The following is a 16,732-nucleotide window of genomic DNA, read 5'->3' on the forward strand; positions in this document are numbered from 1 at the left end:
CCAGTATTATACGTTCTCTGCCTGAAAAACGCTCCATATCTGTGCTCAGTGTGCTGCATATATCTGTGCTCACACTGCTTTATTGTGGGGACTGGAGACCAACAGTATTATATAGGAGGAGTACAGTGCAGAGTTTTGCTGACCAGTGACCACCAGTATTATACGTTCTCTGCCTGAAAAACGCTCCATATCTGTGCTCAGTGTGCTGCATATATCTGTGCTCACACTGCTTTATTGTGGGGACTGGGGACCAGCAGTATTATATAGGAGTAGAAAAGTGCAGAGTTTTGCTGACCAGTGACCACCAGTATTATAAGTTCTCTGCCTGAAAAACGCTCCATATCTGTGCTGCATTGTAGTATATAGTAGGAGTACAGTGCATAATTTTGCTGACCACCAGTATATAATATATAGGAGTACGGTACAGAAGGCCACTGCTCTACCTACCTCTGTGTCGTCAAGTATACTATCCATCCATACCTGTGGTGCATTTCAGTTTTGCACAGTTTGCTGACCACCAGTATATAATATATAGCAGTATGGTACAGTAGGCCACTGCTCTACCTACCTCTGTGTCGTCAAGTATACTATCCATCCATACCTGTGGTGCATTTCAGTTTTGCACAGTTTGCTGACCACCAGTATATAATATATAGCAGTACGGTACAGTAGGCCACTGCTCTACCTACCTCTGTGTCATCAAGTATACTATCCATCCATACCTGTGGTGCATTTCAGTTTTGCACAGTTTGCTGACCACCAGTATATAATAAATAGCAGTACGGTACAGTAGGCCACTGCTCTACCTACCTCTGTGTCGTCAAGTATACATTTCAGTTGTGCGCAGTATATATAGTAGTAGGCCATTGCTATTGATACTGGCATATAATTCCACACATTAAAAAATGGAGAACAAAAATGTGGAGGGTAAAATAGGGAAAGATCAAGATCCACTTCCACCTCGTGCTGAAGCTGCTGCCACTAGTCATGGCCGAGATGATGAAATGCCATCAATGTCGTCTGCCAAGGCCGATGCCCAATGTCATAGTAGAGAGCATGTAAAATCCAAAAAACAAAAGTTCAGTAAAATGACCCAAAAATCAAAATTAAAAATCAAAATCAAAATTAAAAGCGTCTGAGGAGAAGCGTAAACTTGCCAATATGCCATTTACGACACGGAGTGGCAAGGAACGGCTGAGGCCCTGGCCTATGTTCATGGCTAGTGGTTCAGCTTCACATGAGGATGGAAGCACTCATCCTCTCGCTAGAAAAATGAAAAGACTTAAGCTGGCAAAAAGCACAGCAAAGAACTGTGTGTTCTTCTAAATCACAAATCCCCAAGGAGAGTCCAATTGTGTCGGCTGCGATGCCTGACCTTCCCAACAATGAACGGGAAGAGGTGGCGCCTTCCACCATTTGCACGCCCCCTGCAAGTGCTGGAAGGAGCACCCGCAGTCCAGTTCCTGATAGTCAAATTGAAGATGTCACTGTTGAAGTACACCAGGATGAGGATATGGGTGTTGCTGGCGCTGAGGAGGAAATTGACAAGGAGGATTCTGATGGTGAGGTGGTTTGTTTAAGTCAGGCACCCGGGGAGACACCTGGTGTCCGTGGTACGAATATGGCCATTGACATGCCTGGTCAAATTACAAAAAAAATCACCTCTTCGGTGTGGAATTATTTTAACACAAATGCGGACAACAGGTGTCAAGCCGTGTGTTGCCTTTGTCAAGCTATAATAAGTAGGGGTAAGGACGTTAACCACCTCGGAACATCCTCCCTTATACGTCACCTGCAGCGCATTCATCATAAGTCAGTGACAAGTTCAAAAACTTTGGATGACAGCGGAAGCAGTCCACTGACCACTAAATCCCTTCCTCTTGTAACCAAGGTCCTGCAAACCACACCACCAACTCCCTCAGTGTCAATTTCCTCCTTACACAGGAAAGCCAATAGTCCTGCAGGCCATGTCACTGGCAAGTCTGACGAGTCCTCTCCTGCCTGGGATTCCTCCGATGCATCCTTGAGTGTAACGCCTACTGCTGCTGGTGCTGCTGTTGTTGCTGCTGGGAGTCGATCGTCATCCCAGAGGGGAAGTCGGAAGACCACTTGTACTACTTCCAGTAAGCAATTGACTGTCCAACAGTCCTTTGCGAGGAAGATGAAATATCACAGCAGTCATCCTGCTGCAAAGCGGATAACTCAGGCCTTGGCAGCCTGGGCGGTGAGAAACGTGTTTCCGTTATCCACCGTTAATTCACAGGCAACTACAGACTTGATTGAGGTACTGTGTCCCCGGTACCAAATACCATCTAGGTTCCATTTCTCTAGGCAGGCGATACCGAAAATGTACACAGACCTCAGAAAAATAGTCACCAGTGTCCTAAAAAATGCAGTTGTACCCAATGTCCACTTAACCACGGACATGTAGACAAGTGGAGCAGGGCAGACTCAGGACTATATGACTGTGACAGCCCACTGGGTAGATGTATTGCCTCCCACAGCAAGAACAGCAGCGGCGGCACCAGTAGCAGCATCTCGCAAACGCCAACTCGTTCCTAGGCAGGCTACGCTTTGTATCACCGCTTTCCAGAAGAGGCACACAGCTGACAACTTCTTACGGAAACTGAGGAACATCATCGCAGAATGGCTTACCCCAAATGGACTCTCCTGGGGATTTGTGACATCGGACAACGCCAGCAATATTGTGCGTGCATTACATCTGGGCAAATTCCAGCACGTCCCATGTTTTGCACATACATTGAATTTGGTGGTGCAGAATTATTTAAAAAACGACAGGGGCGTGCAAGAGATGCTGTCGGTGGCCCAAAGAATTGCGGGCCACTTTCGGCTTTCAGCCACCGCGTGCCGAAGACTGGAGCACCAGCAAACAGTCCTGAACCTGCCCTGTCATCATCTGAAGCAAGAGGTGGTAACGAGGTGGAATTCAACCCTCTATATGCTTCAGAGGATGGAGGAGCAGCAAAAGGCTATTCAAGCTTATACATCTGCCTACGATATAGGCAAAGGAGGGGGTATGCACCTGACTCAAGCGCAGTGGAGAATGATTTCAACGTTGTGCAAGGTTCTGCAACCCTTTGAACTTGCCACACGTGAAGTCAGTTCAGACACTGCCAGCCTGAGTCAGGTCATTCCTCTCATCAGGCTTTTGCAGAAGAAGCTGGAGACGTTGAAGCAGGAGCTAAAATGGAGCGGGTGGTCAATCTGTTGAAATCAGAGCACTACATTTTGCCCACCGTGCTCGATCCTAGATTTAAAATCTACGTTGTATCTCTCTTTCCGGCAGACACAAGTCTGCAGAGGTTCAAAGACCTGCTGGTGAGAAAATTGTCAAGTCAAGCGGAACGTGACCCGTCAACAGCTTCTCCTTCACATTCTCCCGCAACTGGGGGTGCGAGGAAAAGGCTAAGAATTCCGAGCCCACCCGCTGGCGGTGATGCAGGGCAGTGTGGAGCGAGTGCTGACATCTGGTAAGGACTGAAGGACCTGCCAACGATTACTGACATGTCGTCTACTGTCACTGCATATGATTCTCTCACCATTGAAAGAATGGTGGAGGATTATATGAGTGACCGCATCCAAGTAGGTACGTATACTGGCAGGAAAAAGAGGCAATTTGGAGGCCCTTGCAGAAACTGGTTTTATTTTACCTAAGTTGCCCCCCCTCCAGTGTGTACTTTCGAAAGAGTGTTTAGTGCAGCCGCTCACCTTGTCAGCAATCGGTGTACGAGGTTACTTCCAGAAAATGTGGAGAAGATGATGTTCATCAAAATGAATTATAATCAATTCCTCCGTGGAGACATTCACCAGCAATTGCCTCCAGAAAGTACACAGGGACCAGAGACCAGGGACCAGAGATGGTGGATTCCAGTGGGGACGAATTAATAATCTGTGAGGAGGGGGATGTACACAGTGAAAGGGGTGAGGAATCGGACGATGAGGAGGAGGTGGACATCTTGCCTCTGTAGAGCCAGTTTGTGCAAGGAGAGATTGATTGCTTCTTTTTTGGTGGGGGCCCAAACCAACCAGTCATTTCAGTCACAGTTGTGTGGCAGATCCTGTCGCTGAAATGATGGGTTTGTTAAAGTGTGCATGTCCTGTTTATACAACATAAGGGTGGGTGGGAGGGCCCAAGGACAATTCCATCTTGCACCTCTTTTTTCTTTCATTTTTCTTTGCTTCATGTGCTGTTTGGGGACTATTTTTGTGAAGTGCCATCCTGCCTGACACTGCAGTGCCACTCCTAGATGGGCCAGGTGTTTGTGTCGGCCACTTGTGTCGCTTAGCTTAGCCATCCAGCGACCACAGTGCACCTCTTTTTTTCTTTGCATCATGTGCTATTTGGGGACTATTTTTTAAATCGACCATCCTGCCTGACACTGCAGTGCCACTCCTAGATGGGCCAGGTGTTTGTGTCGGCCACTTGTGTTGCTTAGCTTAGCCATCCAGCGACCACAGTGCACCTCTTTTTTTCTTTGCATCATGTGCTGTTTGGGTACTATTTTTTAAATCGACCATCCTGTCTGACACTGCAGTGCCACTCCTAGATGGGCCAGGTGTTTGTGTCGGCCACTTGTGTCGCTTAGCTTAGCCATCCAGCAACCTTGGTGCACCTCTTTTTTTCTTTGCATCATGTGCTGTTTGGGGACTATTTTTTAAATCGACCATCCTGCCTGACACTGCAGTGCCACTCCTAGATGGGCCAGGTGTTTGTGTCGGCCACTTGTGTCGCTTAGCTTAGCCATCCAGCGACCACAGTGCACCTCTTTTTTTCTTTGCATCATGTGCTGTTTGGGTACTATTTTTTAAATCGACCATCCTGTCTGACACTGCAGTGCCACTCCTAGATGGGCCAGGTGTTTGTGTCGGCCACTTGGGTCGCTTAGCTTAGTCATCCAACGACCTCGGTGCAAATTTTAGGACTAAAAATAATATTGTGAGGTGTGAGGTGTTCAGAATAGACTGGAAATGAGTGGAAATTATGGTTATTGAGGTTAATAATACTATGGGATCAAAATGACCCCCAAATTCTATGATTTCAGCTGTTTTTGAGGGTTTTTTGTAAAAAACACCCGAATCCAAAACACACCCGAATCCGACAAAAAATTTTCAGGGAGGTTTTGCCAAAACGCGTCCGAATCCAAAACACGGCCGCGGAACCGAATCCAAAACTAAAACACAAAACCCGAAAAATGTCCGGTGCACATCACTACACAGAATAGCACCAATCTACATTAAACCGCACAGTAGTGTCCAGTATTCACATTACACCACACAGTAGAGCCCCTTATACACATTACACCTGACCACACAGTAGTGTCCGTTATTTACATTACACCACACAACAGAGCCCCTTATACACACATTACACCTGACCACACAGTAGTGTCCATTATTTACATTACACCACACAACAGAGCCCCTTATACACATTGCGCAACAGTATAAACATTATAATGTTTATAAAACTGTTTATAAAACTTATAAACATTATTCCACATTAAAACCCCTCCTCCTCATTCTTCCTTATCATCATCATCATCATCATAATCATCATCATAATCATCATCATTTCTCCTCATCATCATCATTTCTCCATCTCCTCATCTTTATTCCTCCTCCCCAACCCCACACCAACCCACCACACCCAGGGAGCTGTGGTGGTGCTGCTGACCTCATCCACCTGTCAGTGCCCGCCAGCTGACGCCTCTTTTCTCTTTCTTAATCATGGCTCGCCAAGTCACCGTTCAACCCACTAGTTCCAGCGCAATCTCAGTAAGACAAAGGAGGCACGGAAGATGCAGCACCTGAAAACTGGAAGAGGCAGCAGATGGAAGACAGAAGACTCCAGGATACCTAAACCCTGCCAGCAATAGAGTTTACATAGGCCCCCCTGATGTTCATGTGAAATCAGACGAAACTCAAATAGCCGGGGGAGTCAAGGCAGTAGTGGGAAGCAAGAGAGGATCCGACACTTGGCAAGCTGAGGAGCTGCACTGACCACTGTGGGGAAGGCTAATGCAGAGGATACCCCTTTGTGCCCGCCAAGGCCGACAGAGTGAATAATGCTCCAAGTGGGAAATCCTTCCTCTACTCATTACCACCCTGGACCACCATGGTGTCAGACGTTAGGCCTGCGGGCATTCTTAAATCCTTGTCTATGGCACCAAACTGGTCAGGGCTGGCCCTAATATTTGGCATAGACAGGCAGACACGTATTAGTATAAGATAGCAAGCAGGCTGCTGATGTCGGCCAAAAAAGTGTCAACAGATGAGTCTGACTCAGAATCAGGACCGTGGGATGAGGGGAGAAAGGGGAGTCATCCCCAATGTAGCAGAAGTTGAGAGAATAACAAGAGTCTCCTTAGCTGCAGAGCATAAGAGAGGACCAGAGGGAGAATCCTTGTTGCCACAATTAAGGAAAGTGAGAGGTCTGTGAGTAGAGAAGGGAAAAAAACACCATGATGAGGGTGAGTGTGTCCATGTACTGTAAACAGAGGGTAGAATCCCTGTTTGAGAGTCCCCTGTGAAGTGCTCCTATAGCGAAGGTGGGTTCACTGTAAGATGGCATCATGGTTAAAAGGGAGTCATGAAAGTCAGAGTACCTTATACCGATACATATTTTAGATAACTTTGCAGAGAAACTACCAGCAAGTTTGCAGCAAGTTCATGCTGGTGGAGTAAGGAGTTAAATACAGTATTTAACATCAGCAGAAAGTACTGTGCTGGAGGAAGTTGGTGAAGTTACGTTTGCATTGCAACCATTATGCTTATTGCATTTGAGGGGAAAAAAACGTGTAATATTTTGCTCTGCTTTCACCACGAGATTGTCTAGCACCCAACATTATTTGACTTACACTGCACCTGTTGCTCATATGTGTCCCCTCCACCATGTACAATGGGGATGCAGTCAGGATCTCCATAGTCAGACTACCGCCAGTAGCATCCTGACAGTCAGAATCCCGACAGATCCCAATGGTAAGTACTGGGGTTAGGATTAGGGCTAGGTTTAGGGTTAGGCACTAGGGGGAGGATTAGGGTTAGGCTGCAAGAGTGGGTGGGGGTACAGTTAGGGTTAGGCTGCGAGAGGGGATGGTTAGGGTTAGGCTGTGGGAGAGGTGGGTTAGTGGTAGGGTTAAAATTCTCTTCGGTGTATGTCAGGATGCCGCTGTCGACATTCTGACAGTCGGGATCCCTCCTGTACAATGTGCTAGGTAGGTACCCATGTATTTGGGAACGCTTCTGGTTGAAGATGCCAAAATTAACTTTGTAGCAGGAGCACAGGGGAGTCATCACGAGGCTGTGTGCCTTATTACATTCTTGTCCCACAAGAAAGTGTTTCTTAACACATATGGGGGGTCATTCCGAGTTGATCGCTCACTAGCAGTTTTTAGCAGCCGTGCAAATGCTATGCCGCCTCCCACTGGGAGTGTATTTTAGCTTAGCAGAAGTGCGAACGTTTTTATCGCAGAGCATCTGCAAAAATTTCAGAGTAGCTCAAAACCTACTCAGCGCTTGCGATCACTTCAGACTATTCAGTTCCGGATTTGACGTCACACAACCGCCCAGCGATGCCTGCGTTTTCCCTGGCACGCCTGCGTTTTTCCGAACACTCCCTGAAACGGTCAGTTGCCACCCAGAAACGCCCACTTCGTGTCAATCACTCTGCGGCAACCAGTGCGACTGAAATGCATCGCTAGACCCTGTGTAAAAATGCATCGTTCGTTGTGCCCGTACGTTGCGCGTGCGCATTGCGTTGCATACGCATGCGCAGAACTGCCGTTTCTCTGACGTCCTAGTGGATGCTGGGAACTCCGTAAGGACCATGGGGAATAGCGGCTCCGCAGGAGACTGGGCACAACTAAAGAAAGCTTTAGGTCACCTGGGGTGCACTGGCTCCTCCCACTATGACCCTCCTCCAAGCCTCAGTTAGATTTTGTGCCCGGCCGAGGTTGGATGCACACTAGGGGCTCTCCTGAGCTTCTAGAAAGAAATAGAGATTCTGCCTTATAAGGGTGAGGAATTATTTGGGGATGGTCTCTGGGACCTCGTATCCACAGCAACAGCTGGGAAGAAATATTTTTACCTCAGGTTTCCTCACAGACTAAGAAAGCACTGTATTATCAGGTACAGTCCTTTCGGCTTCAGAAAAGCAAGCGGGTCAAAGGCGCTTCCTTTCTGTACAGAGACATGGGAAGAGGGAAAAAGCTGCACCAGTCAGCCTGTTCCCAGAATCAAAATTCTTCTCTCGCTTCCTCTGAGTCCACAGCATGACGCGGGGGCTCCACAGGTGTAGCCAGGTACGGTGGGGGGCCGTCTCAAAAATTTCAGCGATCAGTGGGCTCGCTCACAGGTGGATCCCTGTTTCATTCAAGTAGTATTTCAGGGGTACAAGCTGGATTTCGAGATGTCTCCCCCCCGCCGTTTCCTCAAATATGCCTTGCCGACAACTCCCTCAGGCAGGGAGGCTGCGCTAGAGGCAATTAATAAGCTGTATTCCCAGCAGGTAATACTCAAGGTGCCCCTACTTCAACAAGGATGGGGTTACTATTCCACACGGGTTGGGGTACCGAAACCGCATGGTTCGGTGTGACCCATTTTATATTTAAAATCCTTGAACACATACATAAAAAAATTCAAGTTCAAGATGGAATCGCTCAGGGCGGTTATTGCAAGCCTGGACGAGGGGGAGTACATGGGATCCCGGGACCTCAAGGATGCTTACCTGCATGTCCCCATTTACCATCCTCGCCAGGAGTACCTCAGATTTGTGGTACAGGATTACCATTACCAAGTCCAGACACTGCCGTTTGGACTGTACATGGCACCGAGGGTGTTTACCAAGGTAATGGCCGAAATGATGATACTCCTTCGAAAAAAGGGAGTTTTAATTATCCCGTACTTGGACAATTTCCTTATAAGGGCAAGGTCCAAGGAGCAGTTGCTAGTCGGGGTAGCACTATTTTGGAAAGTGCTACAACAGCACGGTTGGATTCTAAACAGTCCAAAGTCACAGCTGGTTCCTACGACACGTCTACTGTTCCTGGGGATGGTTCTAGACACAGAACAGAAATAAGTGTTTCTCCCGGAGGAGAAAGCCAAGGAGCTGTCATCTCTAGTCAGAGACCTCCTGAAGCCAAAACAGGTATCGGTGCATCATTGCACGCGAGACCCATTCGGTAGGTTCCATGCAAGAACTTTTCAGTGGGACCTGTTGGACAAGTGGTCCGGATCACATCTTCAGATGCATCGGCTGATAACCCTGTCTTCAAGGACCAGGGTATCTCTACTGTGGTGGCTGCAGAGTGCCCATCTTCAAGAGGGCCGCAGGTTCGGCATACAGGACTAGGTCCTAGTGACCATGGATGCCAGCCTTTGAGGCTGGGGGGCAGTCACACAGGGAAGAAACTTCCAGGGACTTTGGTCAAGTCAGGTGACTTCCCTACACATAAATATTCTGGAACTGAGGGCCATTTACAATGCCCTGAGTCAGGCAAGGCCTCTGCTTCAAAACCAGCCGGTACTGATCCAATCAGACAACATCACGGCAGTCGCCCATGTAAACCAACGGGGCGGCACAAGAAGCAGGATGGCGATGACAGAAGCCACAAGGATTCTCCGATGGGCGGAAAATCATGTGTTAACACTGTCAGCAGTGTTCATTCCCGGAGTGGACGACTGGGAAGAAGATCTTCTCAGCAGACACGACCTCCATCCGGGAGAGTGGGGATTTCATCCAGAAGTCTTCCAAAGGATTGTACACCATTGGGAAAGGCCACAGGTGGACATGATGGCGTCCCGCCTCAACAAAAAGCTATAAAAGATATTGCGCCAGGTCAAGGGACCATCAGGCGATAGCTGTGGACGCTCTGGTAACACCGTGGGTGTACCAGTCGGTTTATGTGTTCCCCCCTCTGCCTCTCATACAAAAGGTACTGAGAATAATAGGAAGGCGAGGAGTAAGAACGATACTCGTGGTTCCGGATTGGCCAAGAAGAGCTTGGTACCCAGAACTTCAAGAAATTATGTCAGAGGACCCATGGCCTCTGCCGCTCAGACAAGACCTGCGGCAGCAGGGGCCCTGTCTGTTCCAAGACTTACCGCGGCTACGTTTTGACGGCATGGCGGTTGAACGCCGGATCCTAAAGGAAAAGGGCATTCCGGATTAAGTCATTCCTACGCTGATTCAAGCCAGGAAAGATGTAACTGCAAAACATTATCACCGCATATGGCGAAAATATGTTGCTTGGTGTGAGGCCAAAAAAGGCCCCAACAGAGGAATTTCAACTAGGTCGATTTCTGCATTTCCTACAAGCAGGAGTGTCTATGGGCCTAAAATTAGGCTCCATTAAGGTACAGATCTCGGCTCTGTCGATTTTCTTCCAGAAAGAACTTGCTTCAGTACCTGAAGTTCAGACATTGTAAAAGGAGTGCTGCATATTCAGCCCCCGGTTGTGCCTCCAGTGGCACCTTGGGTTCTCAACGTGGTGTTGAGTTTCTTAAAATCACATTGGTGTGAGCCACTAAAAACCGTGGATCTAAAATATCTCACGCGGAAAGTGGTCATGTTATTGGCCTTGGCTTCGGCCAGGCGTGTATCAGAATTGGCGGCTTTGTCATATAAAAGTCCTTATCTGATTTTCCATATGGATAGGGCAGAATTGAGGACTCGTCCCCAGTTTCTCCCTAAGGTGGTATCAGCTTTTCACTTGAACCAACCTATTGTAGTGCCTGCGGCTACTAGGGACTTGGAGGATTCCAGGTTACTGGACGTAGTCAGGGCCTTGAAAAATTATGTTTCCAGGACGGCTAGAGTCAGGAGAACTGACTCGCTGTTTATCCTGTATGCACCCAGCAAACTGGGTGCTCCTGCTTCTAAGCAGACTATTGCTCGCTGGATTTGTAGCACAATTCAGCTGGCGCATTCTGCGGCTGGACTTCCGCAGCCAAAATCTGTAAAAGCCCATTCCACAAGGAAGGTGGGCTCATCTCGGGCAGCTGCCCAGGGGGTCTCGGCTTTCCAACTTGCCGAGCTGCAACTTGGTCAGGGGCAAACACGTTTGCTAAATTCTACAAAATTGATACCCTGGCTGAGGAGGACCTGGAGTTCTCTCATTCGGTGCTGCAGAGTCATCCGCACTCTCCCGCCCGTTTGGGAGCTTTGGTATAATCCCCATGGTCCTTACGGAGTTCCCAGCATCCACTAGGACGTCAGAGAAAATAAGATTTTACTCACCGGTAAATCTATTTCTCGTAGTCCGTAGTGGATGCTGGGCGCCCATCCCAAGTGCGGATTGTCTGCAATACTTGTATATAGTTATTGCCTAACTAAAGGGTTATTGTTGAGCTATCTGTTGAGAGGCTCAGTTATATTCATACTGTTAACTGGGTATAGTATCACGAGTTATACGGTGTGATTGGTGTGGCTGGTATGAGTCTTACCCGGGATTCAAAATCCTTCCTTATTATGTCAGCTCGTCCGGGCACAGTGTCCTAACTGAGGCTTGGAGGAGGGTCATAGTGGGAGGAGCCAGTGCACACCAGGTGACCTAAAGCTTTCTTTAGTTGTGCCCAGTCTCCTGCGGAGCCGCTATTCCCCATGGTCCTTACGGAGTTCCCAGCATCCACTACGGACTACGAGAAATAGATTTACCGGTGAGTAAAATCTTATTTTTTTTTAGCCTGAACGCTGCGCTGCGAACAAATGCAGCTAGCGATCAACTCGGAATGACCACCATGGTGGTTGCGAGGAATGTGAGCACGTCATGCGCGACTACAGCGGGACCTTGCGCTAAAATTCAATTTGTCGTGCACAATCTTAGCATAAAAAACAGGTGAGTAATCAATAATTTGACTTTTTACATCCGATTGATGTATGGAATTTTTGAAGCATGATATTGTCTGTTTAGCTTGTTGTCTTCTGGCCCTCATTCCGAGTTGATCGGTCGCAAGGCGAATTTAGCAGAGTTACACACGCTAAGCCGCCGCCTACTGGGAGTGAATCTTAGCTTCTTAAAATTGCGACCGATGTATTCGCAATATTGCGATTACTAACTACTTAGCAGTTTCAGAGTAGCTTCAGACTTACTCTGCCTGTGCGATCATTTCAGTGCTTGTCGTTCCTGGTTGACGTCACAAACACACCCAGCGTTCGCCCAGGCACTCCCACCGTTTCCCCGGCCACTCCTGCGTTTTTTCCGGAAACGGTAGCGTTTTCAGCCACACGCCCCTGAAACGCCGTGTTTCCGCCCAGTAACACCCATTTCCTGTCAATCACATTACGATCGCCGGAGCGATGAAAAAGCCGTGAGTAAAATTACTTTCTTCATAGTAAAGTTACTTGGCGCAGTCGCAGTGCGAACATTGCGCATGCGTACTAAGCGGATTTTCACTGCGATGCGATGAAAAATACCGAGCGAACAACTCGGAATGAGGGCCTCTGTTTTCTTCTCTTCTCCCTATTTAATGTCAGTCTTTGCTGCTATGCTGCCCTGGTAGAAAATATTTTTGTAGCCTCGGGACCCTGTTAGTAAGTCATAGCGTATATGAATGAACGTTCTCTCTCCACTACAGCGGGTGACTTATATTACATCTGACTGGGAGGGAGGATTAACAATTTCCTGGCTGTTAGTTCCCAGCACAATGTGTGAGTGCAGACCCATAGCCCCGGCGTTTGGCTGAAGATATAATTATCCACTGAAAGCAGGACCAGTCCCCCTGCTGCTACCGCAATCTCCCGATCACAGCTGGACGCAGCCCCTGCAAGACTTAAGCTAACGGGGTAATTGAGGTCAGATCCATTTCTGAACCACTCCTGTCAGATTGCTGCCAATAGGGCGCCGACATCAATCTATTAAGCTCTTAGAAACCTATAAAGTACAATTGGGAATAATGGTGAACTTGAATACATTCGCCAAAAAAGAGAAGAAAACAGACCTTGACTGGCAATAATAGCAGCATATAATACACAAGTGATGCTAATATAGGTAGAAATCATGAAGTCTGATGTCAGCGCTTATAATGAGTGAATTCTAATGGCATCACTTCAGCATTCAATGGGAAATGTGTGTATAATAAGAAATCAGTGTCGGACTGGGGCATGTAGAGCCCACCGGGGAAATGCAGTGGGAGGGGCCCATGTTAGGGGGTGTGGTCAGTCTCAGGAGGGGGTGCGGCCGGACATCACAAAGACCTTTGCTAAATATATATATAGTAAAAACAGCTAGTGCATGCATGGTAATGTAGCAGATTCATAAAAGCAACGCACTGTAGAAAATACACCATAGTCTTGTGCAGTATAAGTTGCCATATGTATAATTAAAGTGCACAGGAGAAGGTAGACCCACATATAGTGGGGCCCAGAGGGGGTTACCCCTGTTCCCACGTGGGCCAGTCCGATCCTGTAAGAAATAGCTTCCCCCATCACATATGCAAACACATACAGTACACACTGTGACTTGTTATAGAAAGACAGCTTTTAAAATCCATCACCTGTACACTGCCGCCGAGAGGTATGGGGGGGGTACTAATTGCCCGGGCCTGCGCCTGATGGAGAGGTCCGGATCCACCGCCGTCCCCTGACCCCTTACCCCTTACCTGTCATGTCAGCAGCACCTTCTTCTCCAGCCAGCACACAGTGACTGCATCCCCTTCTGGATTTGCCCCCCCAAATCTGCAATTGTTTTCACATTAATTTGCATAAGGGGCATGGCCGCGCCTCCCACAATTAGACCACACCCCCGATAAAGAACCTGGGCCTACCAAAGCTCTCTACACCCCTGCACCTGTACAGTATATAAGTACTCGGCTGCAATCGGGTGGCCTTATATCTTCATATCTTCACTTACTAGGCCCGGAGGCACTGGACTCACCGCGTGAAGGTGCACACCAGCTCTCGCAGCAGGAAAGTGCTCCTGGAAGGCGGATCTCCTCTGGTTCTTGGCTTGTTCTTGCTGCTCCCGGCAGCTTTTACCGAGTGCCGGGTCTCCCCTAGGGACGCGCACACTGCTCTGTTTAAAATGTAAAGGTAAAAGTGCTCCAAAAGTGTGATGTCACACTGGCGCAAAATTTAAACTCCTCCCAATAGCACTATTCAGTGCCAGAGTATTAGGCTCCACAACTAGCTCCAGCATTTATTCCCAGTGATTCCCTGTACAAGTTATTAGTAATTTCTGGGTTCTGACCTTGGCTATTCTACTGACCCAATATTGCTTTACCCCTTGTACTGCTCCTTGTGACTCCTGGGATTGACCTTGGCTGTTCTGTGACCTGATGCTGCCTGCTCCCTGGTACTGCATTCGCCAGCCTGGTTTTTACTCATTCCTGATGACTATGCTGCAGTCCACCCCTAGGCGACCAATCTCCACCTCTCAGATGGCTCCCAGGGAAGAGGCAGCCTTCTTTGTCTATTTGGATACAGCAGTTTCAAATTGGCTCCGTCCCTCCGTGCAGAGCTGAAATGTAACCCTGTGATGTTCTCGGCCTCCTCCCGGAACCTGTGAGCCCCACCAGTTCCATTCCACCTTGATAAAGGCTCCCCAGGGAACAGAAACGCGTTGGTGAGCTGATTGGGGAGATGCAGCAAAACCGGCACCACATCTTTTGGATACTGCAGATCCAGAGGAGAACACGGCACCTGAAAAGATCGGGAGGTATCCGTGGGATATTATCATGCTTATTTGTGTGGATATTATATGACACCCCCATCTATCTGGTACGCTTTCTTGCCTAGTCCTTGGTGGATTTATTGTGCAAAATTTTGTGCATTTTTATTTTTGTGGAATTATTGAATTAAACTGTATTACACTATATATATTTCTTTTCTTCTATTTTTGGGGTTTATATGAAACTGACCTACTATCGAGAGAAAGGAGAGAACTTGAACAATTAAGATAAAAGACCGGACATTTGGAGCCTACTTTTGAGACCGAATCAGACTGGGACTGTAACATTTTAATTCCCAATATATGGAATCAGTGTAACATTTTGATATAAATTTCTGTGGTATTATACACAGACTTTTATGGATTATATACCAAGAGTGTGCGCACAGTTGCTTACCATTGTTGCTCTTCCAGGGAGTTGGCTGAGATACTGGTAGGAGATGCTTTAGGCAGAGATTGTGGATGCCTAAGGGGTGTGCGGACATACAGCTCGCACACCCTGTGCGCACACCCATGCAAATCATGTATGGAACAGCTCACGAGTTGACAGGATAGCATTTAGTGGCTGAAGTAGAGTTGAATGTAAGTCCATTTGCAGAACGTATCTTCTGTGTTTTTGCCCTGGTCATGTGCCCTGACCAAATGTAACCAAGCGTACCGTACATAACTATGGGCAATGCACTTCATATATCTCTCCACTGGTGAATGAGTAGGGGAAATTGTGCTGTAATAGGGTGTTGGCACATAGGTAATGCTCAGTGAATTGCAGGCTAGGCAGTGTTCTGCACACTCACAGTAAGTCTTTAACAGAGTAGGTTCCAGTGAGTTTAATATTGTGTACAGATCACAGTGGGCTACCTATAATGGGTGCAGGCACTGGTGCACATGGGGCCCTGGTGAGTGGGGGCCATATGTGTTTTGACAACCCACCCCCACCCTGTGCTAGAGAAAAATTAGGTGGTTAGTACGTTGATGAAATGAGTGCCTGTGTCCCCTCCATAGCAGCATTTTCCCCACATGCCACCTTCTGTGCCCCAAATGCCCCTGGCGTCTCCCTGACATGCCCCCTTCACAGCAGCATGTTCCCCATGTCCCCACTAAACAACATCACTACACAATGTCCCACTATATACCCCTATATGCTGTACTACGTTACAACACTACATCATTGCACTACATCCCCCCATACCTGCACTACATCCCTCTATGTGCTGCACTACATCACTAAACTACATTGCTGCACTACATAACTACACCACATCCATCTATATGCTGTACTGCATTGCTGCACTACATCAGCCCTATATGCTGCACTACATCATAACACTACATTGCAGCATTGCACAACATAACTGCACTACATCCCACTATATGCCGTACTGCATTGCTGCACAACATCTGCCCTATATGCTGCACTACATCCCCCATACCTACACTACATCACTACACTACATCCCTGTATATGCTGTACTACAGCAATACACTGCATTGCATTGCTGTGCTACATAACTACACTATATCTCACTATGTGCTATACTGCACTGCTGCACAACATCTGCCCTACACACTGCACTACAGCATTACACTGCACTGCATCGCTGCCTACATAACTGCACTACATCCCCCTATATGCCGTACTGTAATTGCTGCACTACATCAGCCCTACATGCTGCACTACATCATTATACTACACTGCATCGCTGCTTACATAACTGCACTACATCCCCATATATGCGGTACTGCATTGCTGCACTACATCTGCCCTATGCACTGCACTAATTCAGTGTAGGCCTGTTCCTCTGGATGGGAGGGAGCAGAATAGAGGGTGGCAGGGAGAGAGGAGGAAGGGCAGCAGGGTAGAGGGGAAGAAGGGGGAAAGCCTGGTTGTTTGGACGGGAGCTCACAGATTAGGTGGCAGCAGGGTAGAGGAGTAGTTCCATCACTGCATGAATAGTCAAAATTTAGAAAGGTGTGCCACAGAATATTAAACTACTTCCATTTGGCTGCATAATATTGGTCAAGAATTTGTGTTGTCCAGAGTTCTCTGC

The sequence above is a fragment of the Pseudophryne corroboree genome, chromosome 4 (assembly GCF_028390025.1).
Source record: "Pseudophryne corroboree isolate aPseCor3 chromosome 4, aPseCor3.hap2, whole genome shotgun sequence".
Lineage (NCBI taxonomy): Eukaryota > Metazoa > Chordata > Amphibia > Anura > Myobatrachidae > Pseudophryne > Pseudophryne corroboree.